Here is a 20,413-nt window from a genome sequence, read left to right as displayed (position 1 = left end):
GAAATACTGAGTAAGATATTGAAAAGGGGAGAAGTTCGGTTTTTATTGCATATATCGACGTTTCAGCCGGAATAGAGCGGTTTTACGTGTACATCTTCCATCTGTAATATAAACGGAAAATAAGAAACATTTTATTTAATTTTAATGAAAACACATTGATTTTTATCATTTGTATTGGAAACAACATTGTCATATGTCTTTTCTTGGATCTAAAAATTCCAAACCTCGCTTTATGACTCGAAGTTAAAATCCACAAATTTGGCATAATAGTGACTTTTTTCACGTTTTTCATGTAGTTTGATATTACATAAATATATTAATTTTTAACAATATTTCGATACTATTTCATGTAGTATCACGATATGTGATTTGGCCTTCAAATCTCAGAATTTCGCATAATATTGCATTTTAAGCAAGTTTTCTTACATTTTGTTTCGTACTAAAAATCATCGAATTTAGTAATATTTTGACGTTTATCATCCCCCTTTTCTTTAATGTGATATAAACAAAATATCATCGAATTAGGCAATATTTTGCGTTTTTTCAACGTTTTTCTGAATTTCTAGTTTATTGTTATTATTCATGAAATATACGATAAAAATGAGACAAACACATAATTGATTAGATAATAACCATAAGTACTTCATTTTCAATCATCTATTTGTTTCCTCGTTGAAATACTGAGTAAGATATGGAAAACGGGAGAAGTTCGGTTTTTATTGCATATATCGACGTTTCAGCCGGAATAGAGCGGTTTTACGTGTACATCTTCCATCGGTAATATAAACGGAAAATCAGGAACATTTTAGTCAATTCTAATGAAAACACATTGATTTTTATCATTTGTATTGGAAACAACATTGTCATATGTCTTTTCTTGGATCTAAATAATACGAAACCTCGCTTTATGATTCGAAGTTAAAATCCACAAATTTGGCGTAATAGTGACTTTTTTCACGCTTTTTATGTAGTTTGATATTACGTAAGTATATTCATTTTTACCAATATTTCGATACTATTTCATGTAGTATCACGATATGTGATTTGGCCTTCATATCTCAGATTCTCGCCTAGTATTGCATTTTAAGCAAGTTTTCTTGCATTTTGTTTCGTACTAAAAATCATCGAATTTAGTAATATTTTGACGTTTATCATCCCCCTTTTCTTTAATGTGATATAAACAAAATATCATCGAATTAAGCAATATTTTGCGTTTTTTCAACGTTTTTGTGAATTTCTAGTTTATTGTTATTATTCATGAAATATACGATAAAAATGAGACAAACACATAATTGATTAGATAATAACCTTAAGTACTTCATTTTCAATCATCTATTTGTTTCTCGTTGAAATACTGAGTAAGATATGGAAAAGGGGAGAAGTTCGGTTTTTATTGCATATATCGACGTTTCAGCCGGAATAGAGCGGTTTTACGTGTACATCTTCCATCGGTAATATAAACGGAAAATCAGTAACATTTTAGTCAATTCTAATGAAAACTAATTGATTTTTATCATTTGTATTGGAAACAACATTGTCATATGTCTTTTCTTGGATCTAAATAATACGAAACCTCGCTTTATGATTCGAAGTTAAAATCCTCAAATTTGGTATAATAGTAACTTTTTTCACGTTTTTCATGTAGTTTGATATTACATACATATATTCATTTTTACCAATATTTCGATACTATTTCATGTAGTATCACAATATGTGATTTGGCCTTCAATTCTCAGAATTTCGCATAATATTGCATTTTAAGCAAGTTTTCTTGCATTTTGTTTCGTACTAAAAATCATCGAATTTATTAATATTTTGACGTTTATCATCCCCTTTTTACTTTATGTGATATAAACAAAATATCATCGAATTAGGCAATATTTTGCTGTTTTTCAATGTTTTTGTGAATTTCCAGTTTATTGTTATTAATTCATTAAATATACGGGAAAAATGAGACAAACACATAATTGATTAGATAATAACCTTAAATACTTCATTTTCAATCATCTATTTGTTACTCGTTGAAATACTGAGTAAGATATTGAAAAGGGGAGAAGTTCGGTTTTTATTGCATATTTCGACGTTTCAGCCGGAATAGAGCGGTTTTACGTGTACATCTTCCATTGGTAATATAAATGGAAAATCAGGAACATTTTAGTTAATTCTAATGAAAACACATTGATTTTTATCATTTGTATTGGAAACAACAATGTCATGTCTTTTCTTGGATCTAAATAATATGAAACCTTGCTTTATGATACGAAGATAAATTCCTCAAATTTGGTATAATAGTGTCTTTTTTCACGTTTTTAATGTAGTTTGATATTACATAAATATATTCATTTTTACCATTATTTCGATACTATTTCATGTAGTATCACGATATGTGACTTGGCTTTCAAATCTCAGAATTTCGCCTAATATTGCATTTTAAGCAAGTTTTCTTGCATTTTGTTTCGTACTAAAAATCATCGAATTTATTAATATTTTGACGTTTATCATCCCCTTTTTACTTTATGTGATATAAACAAAATATCATCGAATTAGGCAATATTTTGCTGTTTTTTAATGTTTTTGTGAATTTCCAGTTTATTGTTATTAATTCATTGAATATACGGGAAAAATGAGACAAACACATAATTGATTAGATAATAACCTTAAATACTTCATTTTTAATCATCTATTTGTTACTCGTTGAAATACTGAGTAAGATATTGAAAAGGGGAGAAGTTCGGTTTTTATTGCATATATCGACGTTTCAGCCGGAATAGAGCGGTTTTACGTGTACATCTTCCACCGGTAATATAAACGGAAAATCAGGAGCATTTTAGTCAATTCTAATGAAAACACATTGATTTTTATTATTTGTATTGGAAACAACATTGTCATATGTCTTTTCTTGGATCTAAATAATACGAAACCTCGCTTTATGATTCGAAGTTAAAATCCATAAATTTGGCGTAATAGTGACTTTTTTCACGTTTTTTATGTAGTTTGATATTACGTAAGTATATTCATTTTTACCAATATTTCGATACTATTTCATGTAGTATCACGATATATGATTTGGCCTTCATATCTCAGATTCTCGCCTAATATTGCATTTTAAGCAAGTTTTCTTACATTTTGTTTCGTACTAAAAATCATCGAATTTAGTAATATTTTGACGTTTATCATTCCCCTTTTACTTAATATGATATAAACAAAATATCATCGAATTAGGCAATATTTTGCTGTTTTTCAACGTTTTTGTGAATTTCCAGTTTATTGTTACTAATTCATTATATATACGATAAAAATGAGACAAACACATAGTTGATTAGATAATAACCTTAAATACTTCATTTACAATCATCTATTGGTTTCTCGTTGAAATACTGAGTAAGATATTGAAAATGGGAGAAGTTCGGTTTTTATTGCATATATCGACGTTTCAGCCGGAATAGAGCGGTTTTACGTGTGCATCTTCCATCTGTAATATAAACGGAAAATCAGGAACATTTTAGTTAATTTTATTGAAAACACATTGATTTTTATCATTTGTATTGGAAACAACATTGTCATATGTCTTTTCTTGGATCTAAAAATTCCAAACCTCGCTTTATGACTCGAAGTTAAAATCCACAAATTTGTCATAATAGTGACTTTTTCACGTTTTTCATGTAGTTTGATATTACATAAATATATTAATTTTTAACAATATTTCGATACTATTTCATGTAGTATCACGATATGTGATTTGGCCTTCATATCTCAGATTCTCGCCTAATATTGCATTTTAAGCAAGTTTTCTAGCATTTTGTTTCGTACTAAAAATCATCGAATTTAGTAATATTTTGACGTTTATCATCCCCCTTTTCCTTAATGTGATATAAACAAAATATCATCGAATTAGGCAATATTTTGCTGTTTTTCAACGTTTTTGTGAATTTCCAGTTTATTGTTATTAATTCATGATATATATGATAAAAATGAGACAAACACATAATTGATTAGATAATAACCTTAAATACTTCTTTTTCAATCATCTGTTTGTTTCTCGTTGAAATACTGAGTAGGATATGGAAAATGGGAGAAGTTCGGTTTTTATTGCATATATCGACGTTTCTGCCGGAATAGAGCGGCTTTACGTGAACATCTTCCATCGGTAATATAAACGGAAAATCAGGAACATTTTAGTTCATTCTAATGAAAACATTGATTTGTATCATTTGTATTAGAAACAACATTCTCATATGTCTTTTCTTGGATCTAAATAATACGAAACCTCGCTTTATGATTCGAAGTTAAAATCCTCAAATTTGGTATAATAGTAACTTTTTTCACGTTTTTCATGTAGTTTGATATTACATATATATATATTCATTTTTACCAATATTTCGATACTATTTCATGTAGTATCACAATATGTGATTTGGACTTCAATTCTCAGAATTTCGCATAATATTGCATTTTAAGCAAGTTTTCTAGCATTTTGTTTCGTACTAAAAATCATCGAATTTATTAATATTTTGACGTTTATCATCCCCTTTTTACTTTATGTGATATAAACAAAATATCATCGAATTAGGCAATATTTTGCTGTTTTTCAATGTTTTTGTGAATTTCCAGTTTATTGTTATTAATTCATTGAATATACGGGAAAAATGAGACAAACACATAATTGATTAGATAATAACCTTAAATACTTCATTTTCAATCATCTATTTGTTACTCGTTGAAATACTGAGTAAGATATTGATAAGGGGAGAAGTTCGGTTTTTATTGCATATTTCGACGTTTCAGCCGGAATAGAGCGGTTTTACGTGTACATCTTCCATTGGTAATATAAATGGAAAATCAGGAACATTTTAGTTAATTCTAATGAAAACACATTGATTTTTATCATTTGTATTGGAAACAACAATGTCATGTCTTTTCTTGGATCTAAATAATATGAAACCTTGCTTTATGATACGAAGATAAATTCCTCAAATTTGGTATAATAGTGTCTTTTTTCACGTTTTTAATGTAGTTTGATATTACATAAATATATTCATTTTTACCATTATTTCGATACTATTTCATGTAGTATCACGATATGTGACTTGGCTTTCAAATCTCAGAATTTCGCCTAATATTGCATTTTAAGCAAGTTTTCTTGCATTTTGTTTCGTACTAAAAATCATCGAATTTATTAATATTTTGACGTTTATCATCCCCTTTTTACTTTATGTGATATAAATAAAATATCATCGAATTAGGCAATATTTTGCTGTTTTTTAATGTTTTTGTGAATTTCCAGTTTATTGTTATTAATTCATTGAATATACGGGAAAAATGAGACAAACACATAATTGATTAGATAATAACCTTAAATACTTCATTTTTAATCATCAATTTGTTACTCGTTGAAATACTGAGTAAGATATTGAAAAGGGGAGAAGTTCGGTTTTTATTGCATATATCGACGTTTCAGCCGGAATAGAGCGGTTTTACGTGTACATCTTCCACCGGTAATATAAACGGAAAATCAGGAGCATTTTAGTCAATTCTAATGAAAACACATTGATTTTTATTATTTGTATTGGAAACAACATTGTCATATGTCTTTTCTTGGATCTAAATAATACGAAACCTCGCTTTATGATTCGAAGTTAAAATCCATAAATTTGGCGTAATAGTGACTTTTTTCACGTTTTTTATGTAGTTTGATATTACGTAAGTATATTCATTTTTACCAATATTTCGATACTATTTCATGTAGTATCACGATATATGATTTGGCCTTCATATCTCAGATTCTCGCCTAATATTGCATTTTAAGCAAGTTTTCTTGCATTTTGTTTCGTACTAAAAATCATCGAATTTAGTAATATTTTGACGTTTAACATTCCCCTTTTACTTAATATGATATAAACAAAATATCATCGAATTAGGCAATATTTTGCTGTTTTTCAACGTTTTTGTGAATTTCCAGTTTATTGTTACTAATTCATTATATATACGATACAAATGAGACAAACACATAGTTGATTAGATAATAACCTTAAATACTTCATTTACAATCATCTATTGGTTTCTCGTTGAAATACTGAGTAAGATATTGAAAAGGGGAGAAGTTCGGTTTTTATTGCATATATCGACGTTTCAGCCGGAATAGAGCGGTTTTACGTGTGCATCTTCCATCTGTAATATAAACGGAAAATCAGGAACATTTTAGTTAATTTTAATGAAAACACATTGATTTTTATCATTTGTATTGGAAACAACATTGTCATATGTCTTTTCTTGGATCTAAAAATTCCAAACCTCGCTTTATGACTCGAAGTTAAAATCCACAAATTTGTCATAATAGTGACTTTTTTACGTTTTTCATGTAGTTTGATATTACATAAATATATTAATTTTTAACAATATTTCGATACTATTTCATGTAGTATCACGATATGTGATTTGGCCTTCATATCTCAGATTCTCGCCTAATATTGCATTTTAAGCAAGTTTTCTTGCATTTTGTTTCGTACTAAAAATCATCGAATTTAGTAATATTTTGACGTTTATCATCCCCCTTTTCCTTAATGTGATATAAACAAAATATCATCGAATTAGGCAATATTTTGCTGTTTTTCAACGTTTTTGTGAATTTCCAGTTTATTGTTATTAATTCATGAAATATATGATAAAAATGAGACAAACACATAATTGATTAGATAATAACCTTAAATACTTCTTTTTCAATCATCTGTTTGTTTCTCGTTGAAATACTGAGTAGGATATGGAAAATGGGAGAAGTTCGGTTTTTATTGCATATATCGACGTTTCTGCCGGAATAGAGCGGCTTTACGTGAACATCTTCCATCGGTAATATAAACGGAAAATCAGGAACATTTTAGTTCATTCTAATGAAAACATTGATTTGTATCATTTGTATTAGAAACAACATTCTCATATGTCTTTTCTTGGATCTAAATAATACGAAACCTCGCTTTATGATTCGAAGTTAAAATCCTCAAATTTGGTATAATAGTAACTTTTTTCACGTTTTTCATGTAGTTTGATATTACATATATATATTCATTTTTACCAATATTTCGATACTATTTCATGTAGTATCACAATATGTGATTTGGCCTTCAATTCTCAGAATTTCGCATAATATTGCATTTTAAGCAAGTTTTCTTGCATTTTGTTTCGTACTAAAAATCATCGAATTTATTAATATTTTGACGTTTATCATCCCCTTTTTACTTTATGTGATATAAACAAAATATCATCGAATTAGGCAATATTTTGCTGTTTTTCAATGTTTTTGTGAATTTCCAGTTTATTGTTATTAATTCATTGAATATACGGGAAAAATGAGACAAACACATAATTGATTAGATAATAACCTTAAATACTTCATTTTCAATCATCTATTTGTTACTCGTTGAAATACTGAGTAAGATATTGAAAAGGGGAGAAGTTCGGTTTTTATTGCATATTTCGACGTTTCAGCCGGAATAGAGCGGTTTTACGTGTACATCTTCCATTGGTAATATAAATGGAAAATCAGGAACATTTTAGTTAATTCTAATGAAAACACATTGATTTTTATCATTTGTATTGGAAACAACAATGTCATGTCTTTTCTTGGATCTAAATAATATGAAACCTTGCTTTATGATACGAAGATAAATTCCTCAAATTTGGTATAATAGTGTCTTTTTTCACGTTTTTAATGTAGTTTGATATTACATAAATATATTCATTTTTACCATTATTTCGATACTATTTCATGTAGTATCACGATATGTGACTTGGCTTTCAAATCTCAGAATTTCGCCTAATATTGCATTTTAAGCAAGTTTTCTTGCATTTTGTTTCGTACTAAAAATCATCGAATTTATTAATATTTTGACGTTTATCATCCCCTTTTTACTTTATGTGATATAAACAAAATATCATCGAATTAGGCAATATTTTGCTGTTTTTTAATGTTTTTGTGAATTTCCAGTTTATTGTTATTAATTCATTGAATATACGGGAAAAATGAGACAAACACATAATTGATTAGATAATAACCTTAAATACTTCATTTTTAATCATCTATTTGTTACTCGTTGAAATACTGAGTAAGATATTGAAAAGGGGAGAAGTTCGGTTTTTATTGCATATATCGACGTTTCAGCCGGAATAGAGCGGTTTTACGTGTACATCTTCCACCGGTAATATAAACGGAAAATCAGGAGCATTTTAGTCAATTCTAATGAAAATACATTGATTTTTATTATTTGTATTGGAAACAACATTGTCATATGTCTTTTCTTGGATCTAAATAATACGAAACCTCGCTTTATGATTCGAAGTTAAAATCCATAAATTTGGCGTAATAGTGACTTTTTTCACGTTTTTTATGTAGTTTGATATTACGTAAGTATATTCATTTTTACCAATATTTCGATACTATTTCATGTAGTATCACGATCTATGATTTGGCCTTCATATCTCAGATTCTCGCCTAATATTGCATTTTAAGCAAGTTTTCTTGCATTTTGTTTCGTACTAAAAATCATCGAATTTAGTAATATTTTGACGTTTATCATTCCCCTTTTACTTAATATGATATAAACAAAATATCATCGAATTAGGCAATATTTTGCTGTTTTTCAACGTTTTTGTGAATTTCCAGTTTATTGTTACTAATTCATTATATATACGATAAAAATGAGACAAACACATAGTTGATTAGATAATAACCTTAAATACTTCATTTACAATCATCTATTGGTTTCTCGTTGAAATACTGAGTAAGATATTGAAAAGGGGAGAAGTTCGGTTTTTATTGCATATATCGACGTTTCAGCCGGAATAGAGCGGTTTTACGTGTGCATCTTCCATCTGTAATATAAACGGAAAATCAGGAACATTTTAGTTAATTTTAATGAAAACACATTGATTTTTATCATTTGTATTGGAAACAACATTGTCATATCTCTTTTCTTGGATCTAAAAATTCCAAACCTCGCTTTATGACTCGAAGTTAAAATCCACAAATTTGTCATAATAGTGACTTTTTTCACGTTTTTCATGTAGTTTGATATTACATAAATATATTAATTTTTAACAATATTTCGATACTATTTCATGTAGTATCACGATATGTGATTTGGCCTTCATATCTCAGATTCTCGCCTAATATTGCATTTTAAGCAAGTTTTCTTGCATTTTGTTTCGTACTAAAAATCATCGAATTTAGTAATATTTTGACGTTTATCATCCCCCTTTTCCTTAATGTGATATAAACAAAATATCATCGAATTAGGCAATATTTTGCTGTTTTTCAACGTTTTTGTGAATTTCCAGTTTATTGTTATTAATTCATGATATATATGATAAAAATGAGACAAACACATAATTGATTAGATAATAACCTTAAATACTTCTTTTTCAATCATCTGTATGTTTCTCGTTGAAATACTGAGTAGGATATGGAAAATGGGAGAAGTTCGGTTTTTATTGCATATATCGACGTTTCTGCCGGAATAGAGCGGCTTTACGTGAACATCTTCCATCGGTAATATAAACGGAAAATCAGGAACATTTTAGTTCATTCTAATGAAAACATTGATTTGTATCATTTGTATTAGAAACAACATTTTCATATGTTTTTTCTTGGATCTAAATAATACGAAACCTCGCTTTATGATTCGAAGTTAAAATCCTCAAATTTGGTATAATAGTAACTTTTTTCACGTTTTTCATGTAGTTTGATATTACATAAATATATTCATTTTTACCAATATTTCGATACTATTTCATGTAGTATCGAAATACTATTTCATACTATTTAGTATCGATACTATTTCATGTAGTATCACGAAATGTGATTTGGCCTTCATATCTCAGATTCTCGCCTAATATTGCATTTTAAGCAAGTTTTCTTGCATTTTGTTTCGTACTAAAAATCATCGAATTTAGTAATATTTTGACGTTTATCATTCCCCTTTTACTTAATGTGATATAAACAAAATATCATCGAATTAGGCAATATTTTGCTGTTTTTCAACGTTTTTGTGAATTTCCAGTTTATTGTTACTAATTCATTATATATACGATAAAAATGAGACAAACACATAATTGATTAGATAATAACCTTAAATACTTCATTTTCAATCATCTATTGGTTTCTCGTTGAAATACTGAGTAAGAAATGGAAAAGGGGAGAAGTTCGGTTTTTATTGCATATATCGACGTTCCAGCCGGAATAGAGCGGTTTTACGTGTACATCTTCCATCTGTAATATAAACGGAAAATCAGGAACATTTTAGTTAATTCTAATGAAAACACATTGATTTTTATCATTTGTATTGGAAACAACATTGTCATATGTCTTTTCTTGGATCTAAATAATACAAAAGCTCGCTCTATGATTCGAAGTTAAAATCCTCAAATTTGGAATAATAGTCTTTTTTCACGTTTTTAATGTAGTTTGATATTACATAAATATATTCATTTTTACCAATATTTCGATACTATTTCATGTAGTATCACGATATGTGATTTGGCCTTCAAATCTCAGAATTTCGCATAATATTGCATTTTAAGCAAGTTTTCTTGCATTTTGTTTCGTACTAAAAATCATCGAATTTAGTAATATTTTGACGTTTATCATCCCCCTTTTCTTTAATGTGATATAAACAAAATATCATCGAATTAAGCAATATTTTGCGTTTTTTCAACGTTTTTGTGAATTTCTAGTTTATTGTTATTATTCATGAAATATACGATAAAAATGAGACAAACACATAATTGATTAGATAATAACCTTAAGTACTTCATTTTCAATCATCTATTTTTTTCTCGTTGAAATACTGAGTAAGATATGGAAAAGGGGAGAAGTTCGGTTTTTATTGCATATATCGACGTTTCAGCCGGAATAGAGCGGTTTTACGTGTACATCTTCCATCGGTAATATAAACGGAAAATCAGGAACATTTTAGTCAATTCTAATGAAAACACATTGATTTTTATCATTTGTATTGGAAACAACATTGTCATGTCTTTTCTTGGATCTAAATAATATGAAACCTTGCTTTATGATACGAAGATAAATTCCTCAAATTTGGTATAATAGTGTCTTTTTTCACGTTTTTAATGTAGTTTGATATTACATAAATATATTCATTTTTACCATTATTTCGATACTATTTCATGTAGTATCACGATATGTGACTTGGCTTTCAAATCTCAGAATTTCGCCTAATATTGCATTTTAAGCAAGTTTTCTTGCATTTTGTTTCGTACTAAAAATCATCGAATTTATTAATATTTTGACGTTTATCATCCCCTTTTTACTTTATGTGATATAAACAAAATATCATCGAATTAGGCAATATTTTGCTGTTTTTCAATGTTTTTGTGAATTTCCAGTTTATTGTTATTAATTCATTGAATATACGGGAAAAATGAGACAAACACGTAATTGATTAGATAATAACCTTAAATACTTCATTTTTAATCATCTATTTGTTCCTCGTTGAAATACTGAGTAAGATATTGAAAAGGGGAGAAGTTCGGTTTTTATTGCATATATCGACGTTTCAGCCGGAATAGAGCGGTTTTACGTTTACATCTTCCACCGGTAATATAAACGGAAAATCAGGAACATTTTAGTCAATTCGAATGAAAACACATTGATTTTTATTATATGTATTGGAAACAACATTGTCATATGTCTTTTCTTGGATCTAAATAATACGAAACCTCGCTTTATGATTCGAAGTTAAAATCCATAAATTTGGCGTAATAGTGACTTTTTTCACGTTTTTATGTAGTTTGATATTACGTAAGTATATTCATTTTTACCAATATTTCGATACTATTTCATGTAGTATCACGATATATGATTTGGCCTTCATATCTCAGATTTTCGAATAATATTGCATTTTAGGCAAGTTTTCCTGCATTTTGTTTCTTACTAAACATCATCGAATTTAGCAATATTTTGACGTTTATCATCCCCTTTTCCTTTATGTGATATAAACAAAATATCATCGAATCAGGCAATATTTTGCCATTTTCTAACGTTTTTGTGAATTTTCAGTTTATTGTTATTAATTCATGAAATATACGATAAAAATAAGACAAACACATAATTGATTAGATAATAACCTTAAATACTTCATTTTCAATCATCTATTTGTTTCTCGTTGAAATACTGAGTAAGATATGGAAAAGGGGAGAAGTTCGGTTTTTATTGCATATATCGACGTTTCAGCCGGAATAGAGAGGTTTTACGTGTACATCTTCCATCGGTAATATAAACGGAAAATCAGGAACGTTTTAGTCAATTCTAATGAAAACACATTGATTTTTATCATTTGTATTAGAAACAACATTGTCATATGTCTTTTCTTGAATCTAAAAATTCCAAAACTCGCTTTATGATCTAAGTTAAAATCCACAAATTTGGCATAATAGTGACTTTTTACACGTTTTTCATGTAGTTTGATATTACGTAAATATATTACGTAAAGGCCAAATCACATATCGTGATACTACATGAAATAGTATCGAAATATTGGTAAAAATGAATATATTTACGTAGTATCAAACTACATGAAAAACGTGAAAAAGTCATTATTATGCCAAATTTGTGGATTTTAACTTCGAATCATAAAGCGAGGTTTGGAATTTTTAGATTCAAGAAAAGACATATGACAATGTTGTTTCCAATACAAATGATAAAAATCAATGTGTTTTCATTAGAATTTCCTAAAATGTTCCTGATTTTCCAATTATAATACCGATGGAAGATATACACGTAAAACCGTTCAATTCCAGCTGAAACGGCGATATATGCAATAAAAACCGTACGTCTCCCCTTTTCAATATCTTACTCAGTATTTTAACGAGAAACAAATAGTTGATTGAAAATGAGGTATTTAAGGTTAATTTCTAATCAATTACGTGTTTGCATCATTTTTATCGTATATATAATGAATTTATACCAATAAACTGAAAATTCACAGAAACGTTGAAAACGGCAAAATATTGCCTAATTTGATCATATTTTGTTTATATCACATTAAGTAAAAGGGGGATGATAAACGTAAAAATATTACTAAATTCGGTGATTTTTAGTTCGAAACAATATGCAAGAAAACTTGCTTAAAATGCAATATTAGGCGAAATTCTGAGATTTGAAAGCCAAGTCACATATCGTGATACTACATGAAATAGTATCGAAATAATGGTAAAAATGAATATATTTATGTAATATCAAACTACATTAAAAACGTGAAAAAAGACACTATTATACCAAATTTGAGGAATTTAACTTCGTATCATAAAGCAAGGTTTCATATTATTTAGATCCAAGAAAAGACATATGACAATGTTGTTTCCAATACAAATGATAAAAATCAATGTGTTTTCATTAGAATTAACTAAAATGTTCCTGATTTTCCGTTTATATTACCGATGGAAGATGTACACGTAAAACCGCTCTATTCCAGCTGAAACGTCGATATATGCAATAAAAACCGAACTTCTCCCCTTTTCCATATCTGACTCAGTATTTCAACGAGAAACAAATAGATGATTGAAAATGAAGTACTTAAGGTTATTATCTAATCAATTATGTGTTTGTTTCATTTTTATCGTATATTCAGTGAATTAATAACAATATACTGGAAATTCACAAAAACATTGAAAAACAGCAAAATATTGCCTAATTCGATGATATTTTGTTTATATCACGTAAAGTAAAAAGGGGATGATAAACGTCAAAATATTAATAAATTCGATGATTTTTAGTACGAAACAAAATGCAAGAAAACTTGCTTAAGATGCAATATTATGCGATATTCTGAGAATTGATGGCCAAATCACATATCGTGATACTACATGAAATAGTATCGAAATATTGGTAAAATGAATATATTTATGTAATATCAAACTACATGAAAAACGTGAAAAAAGTTACTATTATACCAAATTTGAGGATTTTAACTTCGAATCATAAAGCGAGGTTTCGTATTATTTAGATCCAAGAAAAGACATATGACAATGTTGTTTCCAATACAAATGATAAAAATCAATGTGTTTTCATTAGAATTGACTAAAATGTTCCTGATTTTCCGTTTATATTACCGATGGAAGATGTACACGTAAAACCGCTCTATTCCGGCTGAAACGTCGATATATGCAATAAAATCGAACTTCTCCCCTTTTCCATATCTTACTCAGTATTTCAACGAGAAACTAATAGATGATTGAAAACGAAGTATTTAAGGCTATTATCTAATCAATTATGTGTTTGTCTCATTTTTTCGTATATTTCATAAATTAATAACAATAAACTGAAAAATCACAAAAACGTTAAAAAATGGGAAAATATTGCCTAATTCGATGATATTTTGTTTGCATCACATAAAGGAAAAGGGGATGATAAACGTCAAAATATTGCTAAATTCGATGATGTTTAGTAAGAAACAAAATGCAAGAAAACTTGCCTAAAATGCAATATTATTCGAAAATCTGAGATATTAAGGCCAAATCATATATCGTGATACTACATGAAATAGTATCGAAATATTGGTAAAAATGAATTTATTTATGTAATATCAAACTACATTAAAAACGTGAAAAAAAAACTAAAATGTTCCTGATTTTCCGTTTATATTACCGATGGAAGATGTACACGTAAAACCGCACAATTACGGCTGAAACGTCGATATATGCAATAAAAACCGAACTTCTCCCCTTTTCCATATCTTACTCAGTATTTCAACGAGAAACAAATAGATGATTGAAAATGAAGTATTTAAGGTTATTATCTAATCAATTATGTGTTTGTCTCATTTTTATCGTATATATCATGAATTAATAACAATAAACTGGAAATTCACAAAAACGTTGAAAAACAGCAAAATATTGCCTAATTCGTTGATATTTTGTTTATATCACATTAAAGAAAAGGGGGATGATAAAAGTCAAAATATTACTAAATTCGATGATTTTTAGTACGAAACAAAATGCAAGAAAACTTGCTTAAAATGCAATATTATGCGAAATTCTGAGATTTGAAGGCCAAATCATATATCGTGATACTACATGAAATAGTATCGAAATATTGGTAAAAATGAATATACTTACGTAATATCAAACTACATAAAAAAACGTGAAAAAAGTCACTATTTCGCCAAATTTGTTGATTTTAACTTCGAATCATAAAGCGAGGTTTCGTATTATTTAGATCCAAGAAAAGACATATGACAATGTTGTTTCCAATACACATGATAAAAATCAATTAGTTTTCATTAGAATTGACTAAAATGTTCCTGATTTTCCGTTTATATTACCGATGGAAGATGTACACGTAAAACCGCTCTATTCCGGCTGAAACGTCGATATATGCAATAAAAACCGAACTTCTCCCCTTTTCCATATCTTACTCAGTATTTCAACGAGAAACAAATAGATGATTGAAAATGAAGTACTTAAGGGTATTATCTAATCAATTATATGTTTGTCTCATTTTTATCGTATATTTCATGAATAATAACAATAAACTAAAAATTCACAAAAACGTTGAAAAAACGCAAAATATTGCCTAATTCGATGATACTTTGTTTATATCACATAAAGGAAAAGGGGGATGATAAACGTCAAAATATTGCTAAATTCGATGATTTTTAGTACGAAACAAAATGCAAGAAAACTTGCTTAAAATGCAATATTATGCGAAATTCTGAGATTTAAAGGCCAAATCAAATATCGTTATACTACATGAAATAGTATCAAAATATTGGTAAAAATGAATATATTTATGTAATATCAAACTACATCAAAAACGTGAAAAAAGACACTATTATACCATATTTGAGGAAATTAACTTCGAATCAAAAAGCGAGGTTTCGTATTATTTAGATCCAAGAATAGACATATGACAATGTTGTTTCCAATACAAATGATAAAAATCAATGTGTTTTCATTAGAATGAACTAAAATGTTCCTGATTTTCCGTTTATATTACCGATGGAAGATGTACACGTAAAACCGCTCTATTCCGGCTGAAACGTCGATATATGCAATAAAAACCGAACTTCTCCCCTTTTCAATACCTTACTCAGAATTTCAACCAGAAACAAATAGATGATTGAAAATGAAGTACTTAAGGTTATTATCTAATCAATTATGTGTTTGTCTCATTTTTATCGTATATTTCATGAATAATAACAATAAACTAGAAATTCACAAAAACGTTGAAAAAACGCAAAATATTGCTTAATTCGATGATATTTTGTTTATATCACATTAAAGAAAAGGGGGATGATAAACGTCAAAATATTACTAAATTCGAGGATTTTTAGTACGAAACAAAATGCAAGAGAACTTGCTTAAAATGCAATATTATGCGAAATTCTGAGATTTGAAGGCCAAATCACATATCGTGATACTACATTAAATAGTATCGAAATATTGGTAAAAATGAATATACTTACGTAATATCAAACTACATAAAAAACGTGAAAAAAGTCACTATTACGCCAAATTTGTGGATTTTAACTTCGAGTCATAAAGCGAGGTTTGGAATTTTTAGATCCAGGAAAAGACATATGACAATGTTGTTTCCAATACAAATAATAAAAATCAATGTGTTTTCATTAAAATTAACTAAAATGTTCCTGAATTTCCGTTTATATTACAGATGGAAGATGTACACGTAAAACCGCTCTATTCCGGCTGAAACGTCGATATATGCAATAAAAACCGAACTTCTCCCCTTTTCAATATCTTACTCAGTATTTCAACGAGAAACCAATAGATGATTGAAAATGAAGTATTTAAGGTTATTATCTAATCAATTATGTGTTTGTTTCATTTTTATCGTATATATAATGAATTAATAACAATAAACTGGAAATTCACAAAAACATTGAAAAACAGCAAAATATTGCCTAATTCGATGATATTTTGTTTATATCACATAAAGTAAAAAGGGGATGATAAACGTCAAAATATTAATAAATTCGATGATTTTTAGTACGAAACAAAATGCAAGAGAACTTGCTTAAAATGCAATATTATGCGAAATTCTGAGATTTGAAGGCCAAATCACATATCGTGATACTACATGAAATAGTATCGAAATATTGGTAAAAATGAATATATTTATGTAATATCAAACTACATTAAAAACGTTAAAAAAGACTATTATTCCAAATTTGAGGATTTTAACTTCGAATCATAGAGCGAGCTTTTGTATTATTTAGATCCAAGAAAAGACATATGACAATGTTGTTTCCAATACAAATGATAAAAATCAATGTGTTTTCATTAGAATTAACTAAAATGTTCCTGATTTTCCGTTTATATTACCGATGGAAGATGTACACGTAAAACCGCACAATTCCGGCTGAAACGTCGATATATGCAATAAAAACCGAACTTCTCCCCTTTTCCATATCTTACTCAGTATTTCAACGAGAAACAAATAGATGATTGAAAATGAAGTATTTAAGGTTATTATCTAATCAATTATGTGTTTGTCTCATTTTTATCGTATATATAATGAATTAGTAACAATAAACTGGAAATTCACAAAAACGTTGAAAAACAGCAAAATATTGCCTAATTCGATGATATTTTGTTTATATCACATAAAGGAAAAGGGGGATGATAAACGTCAAAATTTTGCTAAATTCGATGATTTTTAGTACGAAACAAAATGCAAGAAAACTTGCTTAAAATGCAATATTAGGCGAGAATCTGAGATATGAAGGCCAAATCACATATCGTGATACTATATGAAATAGTATCGAAATATTGGTAAAAATGAATATACTTACGTAATATCAAACTACATAAAAAACGTGATAAAAGTCACTATTACGCCAAATTTGTGGATTTTAACTTCGAATCATAAAGCGAGGTTTCGTATTATTTAGATCCAAGAAAAGACACATGACAATATTGTTTCCAATACAAATGATAAAAATCAATGTGTTTTCATTAGAATTGACTAAAATGTTCCTGATTTTCCGTTTATATTACCGATGGAAGATGTACACGTAAAACCGCTCTATTCCGGCTGAAACGTCGATATATGCAATAAAAACCGAACTTCTCCCCTTTTCAATATCTTACTCAGTATTTCAACGAGTAACAAATAGATGATTGAAAATGAAGTATTTAAGGTTATTATCTAATCAATTATGTGTTTGTCTCATTTTTCCCTTATATTCAATGAATTAATAACAATAAACTGGAAATTCACAAAAACATTGAAAAACAGCAAAATATTGCCTAATTCGATGATATTTTGTTTATATCACATAAAGTAAAAAGGGGCTGATAAACGTCAAAATATTAATAAATTCGATGATTTTTAGTACGAAACAAAATGCAAGAAAACTTGCTTAAAATGCAATATTATGCAAAATTCTGAGATTTGAAGGCCAAATCACATATCGTGATACTACATGAAATAGTATCGAAATATTGGTAAAAATGAATATATTTATGTAATATCAAACTACATTAAAAACGTGAAAAAAACTAAAATGTTCCTGATTTTCCGTTTATATTACCGATGGAAGATGTACACGTAAAACCGCTCTATTCCGGCTGAAACGTCGATATATGCAATAAAAACCGAACTTCTCCCCTTTTCAATATCTTACTCAGTATTTCAACGAGTAACAAATAGATGATTGAAAATGAAGTATTTAAGGTTATTATCTAATCAATTATGTGTTTGTCTCATTTTTCCCGTATATTCAATGAATTAATAACAATAAACTGGAAACTCACAAAAACATTGAAATACAGCAAAATATTGCCTAATTCGATGATATTTTGTTTATATCACATAAAGTAAAAAGGGGCTGATAAACGTCAAAATATTAATAAATTCGATGATTTTTAGTACGAAACAAAATGCAAGAAAACTTGCTTAAAATGCAATATTATGCGAAATTCTGAGATTTGAAGGCCAAATCACATATCGTGATACTACATGAAATAGTATCGAAATATTGGTAAAAATGAATATATTTATGTAATATCAAACTACATTAAAAACGTGAAAAAAAACTAAAATGTTCCTGATTTTCCGTTTATATTACCGATGGAAGATGTACACGTAAAACCGCACAATTCCGGCTGAAACGTCGATATATGCAATAAAAACCGAACTTCTCCCCTTTTCCATATCTTACTCAGTATTTCAACGAGAAACAAATAGATGATTAAAAATGAAGTATTTAAGGTTATTATCTAATCAATTATGTGTTTGTCTCTTTTTTATCGTATATATAATGAATTAGTAACAATAAACTGGAAATTCACAAAAAACGTTGAAAAACAGCAAAATATTGCCTAATTCGATGATATTTTGTTTATATCACATAAAGGAAAAGGGGGATGATAAACGTCAAAATATTGCTAAATTCGATGATTTTTAGTATCGAAACAAAATGCAAGAAAACTTGCTTAAAATGCAATATTATGCGAAATTCTGAGATTTAAAGGCCAAATCAAATATCGTGATACTACATGAAATAGTATCAAAATATTGGTAAAAATGAATATACTTACGTAATATCAAACTACATAAAAAACGTGAAAAAAGTAACTATTACGCCAAATTTGTGGATTTTAACTTCGAATCATAAAGCGAGGTTTCGTATTATTTAGATCCGAGAAAAGACATATGACAATGTTGTTTCCAATACAAATGATAAAAATCAATGTGTTTTCATTAGAATTGACTAAAATGTTCCTGATTTTCCGTTTATATTACCGGTGGAAGATGTACACGTAAAACCGCTCTATTCCGGCTGAAACGTCGATATATGCAATAAAAACCGAACTTCTCCCCTTTTCAATATCTTACTCAGTATTTCAACGAGTAACAAATAGATGATTGAAAATGAAGTATTTAAGGTTATTATCTAATCAATTATGTGTTAGTCTCATTTTTCCCGTATATTCAATGAATTAATAACAATAAACTGGAAATTCACAAAAACATTGAAAAACAGCAAAATATTGCCTAATTCGAAGATATTTTGTTTATATCACATAAAGTAAAAAGGGGATGATAAACGTCAAAATATTAATAAATTCGATGATTTTTAGAACGAAACAATATGCAAGAAAACTTGCTTAAAATGCAATATTAGGCGAAATTCTGAGATTTGAAAGCCAAGTCACATATCGTGATACTACATGAAATAGTATCGAAATAATGGTAAAAATGAATATATTTATGTAATATCAAACTACATTAAAAACGTGAAAAAAGACACTATTATACCAAATTTGAGGAATTTATCTTCGTATCATAAAGCAAGGTTTCATATTATTTAGATCCAAGAAAAGACATGACAATGTTGTTTCCAATACAAATGATAAAAATCAATGTGTTTTCATTAGAATT

Source organism: Procambarus clarkii, unplaced genomic scaffold, assembly GCF_040958095.1.
Source record: "Procambarus clarkii isolate CNS0578487 unplaced genomic scaffold, FALCON_Pclarkii_2.0 HiC_scaffold_105, whole genome shotgun sequence".
NCBI classification, from domain to species: Eukaryota; Metazoa; Arthropoda; class Malacostraca; order Decapoda; family Cambaridae; genus Procambarus; species Procambarus clarkii.
Note: the sequence above shows the minus strand (reverse complement) of the source record.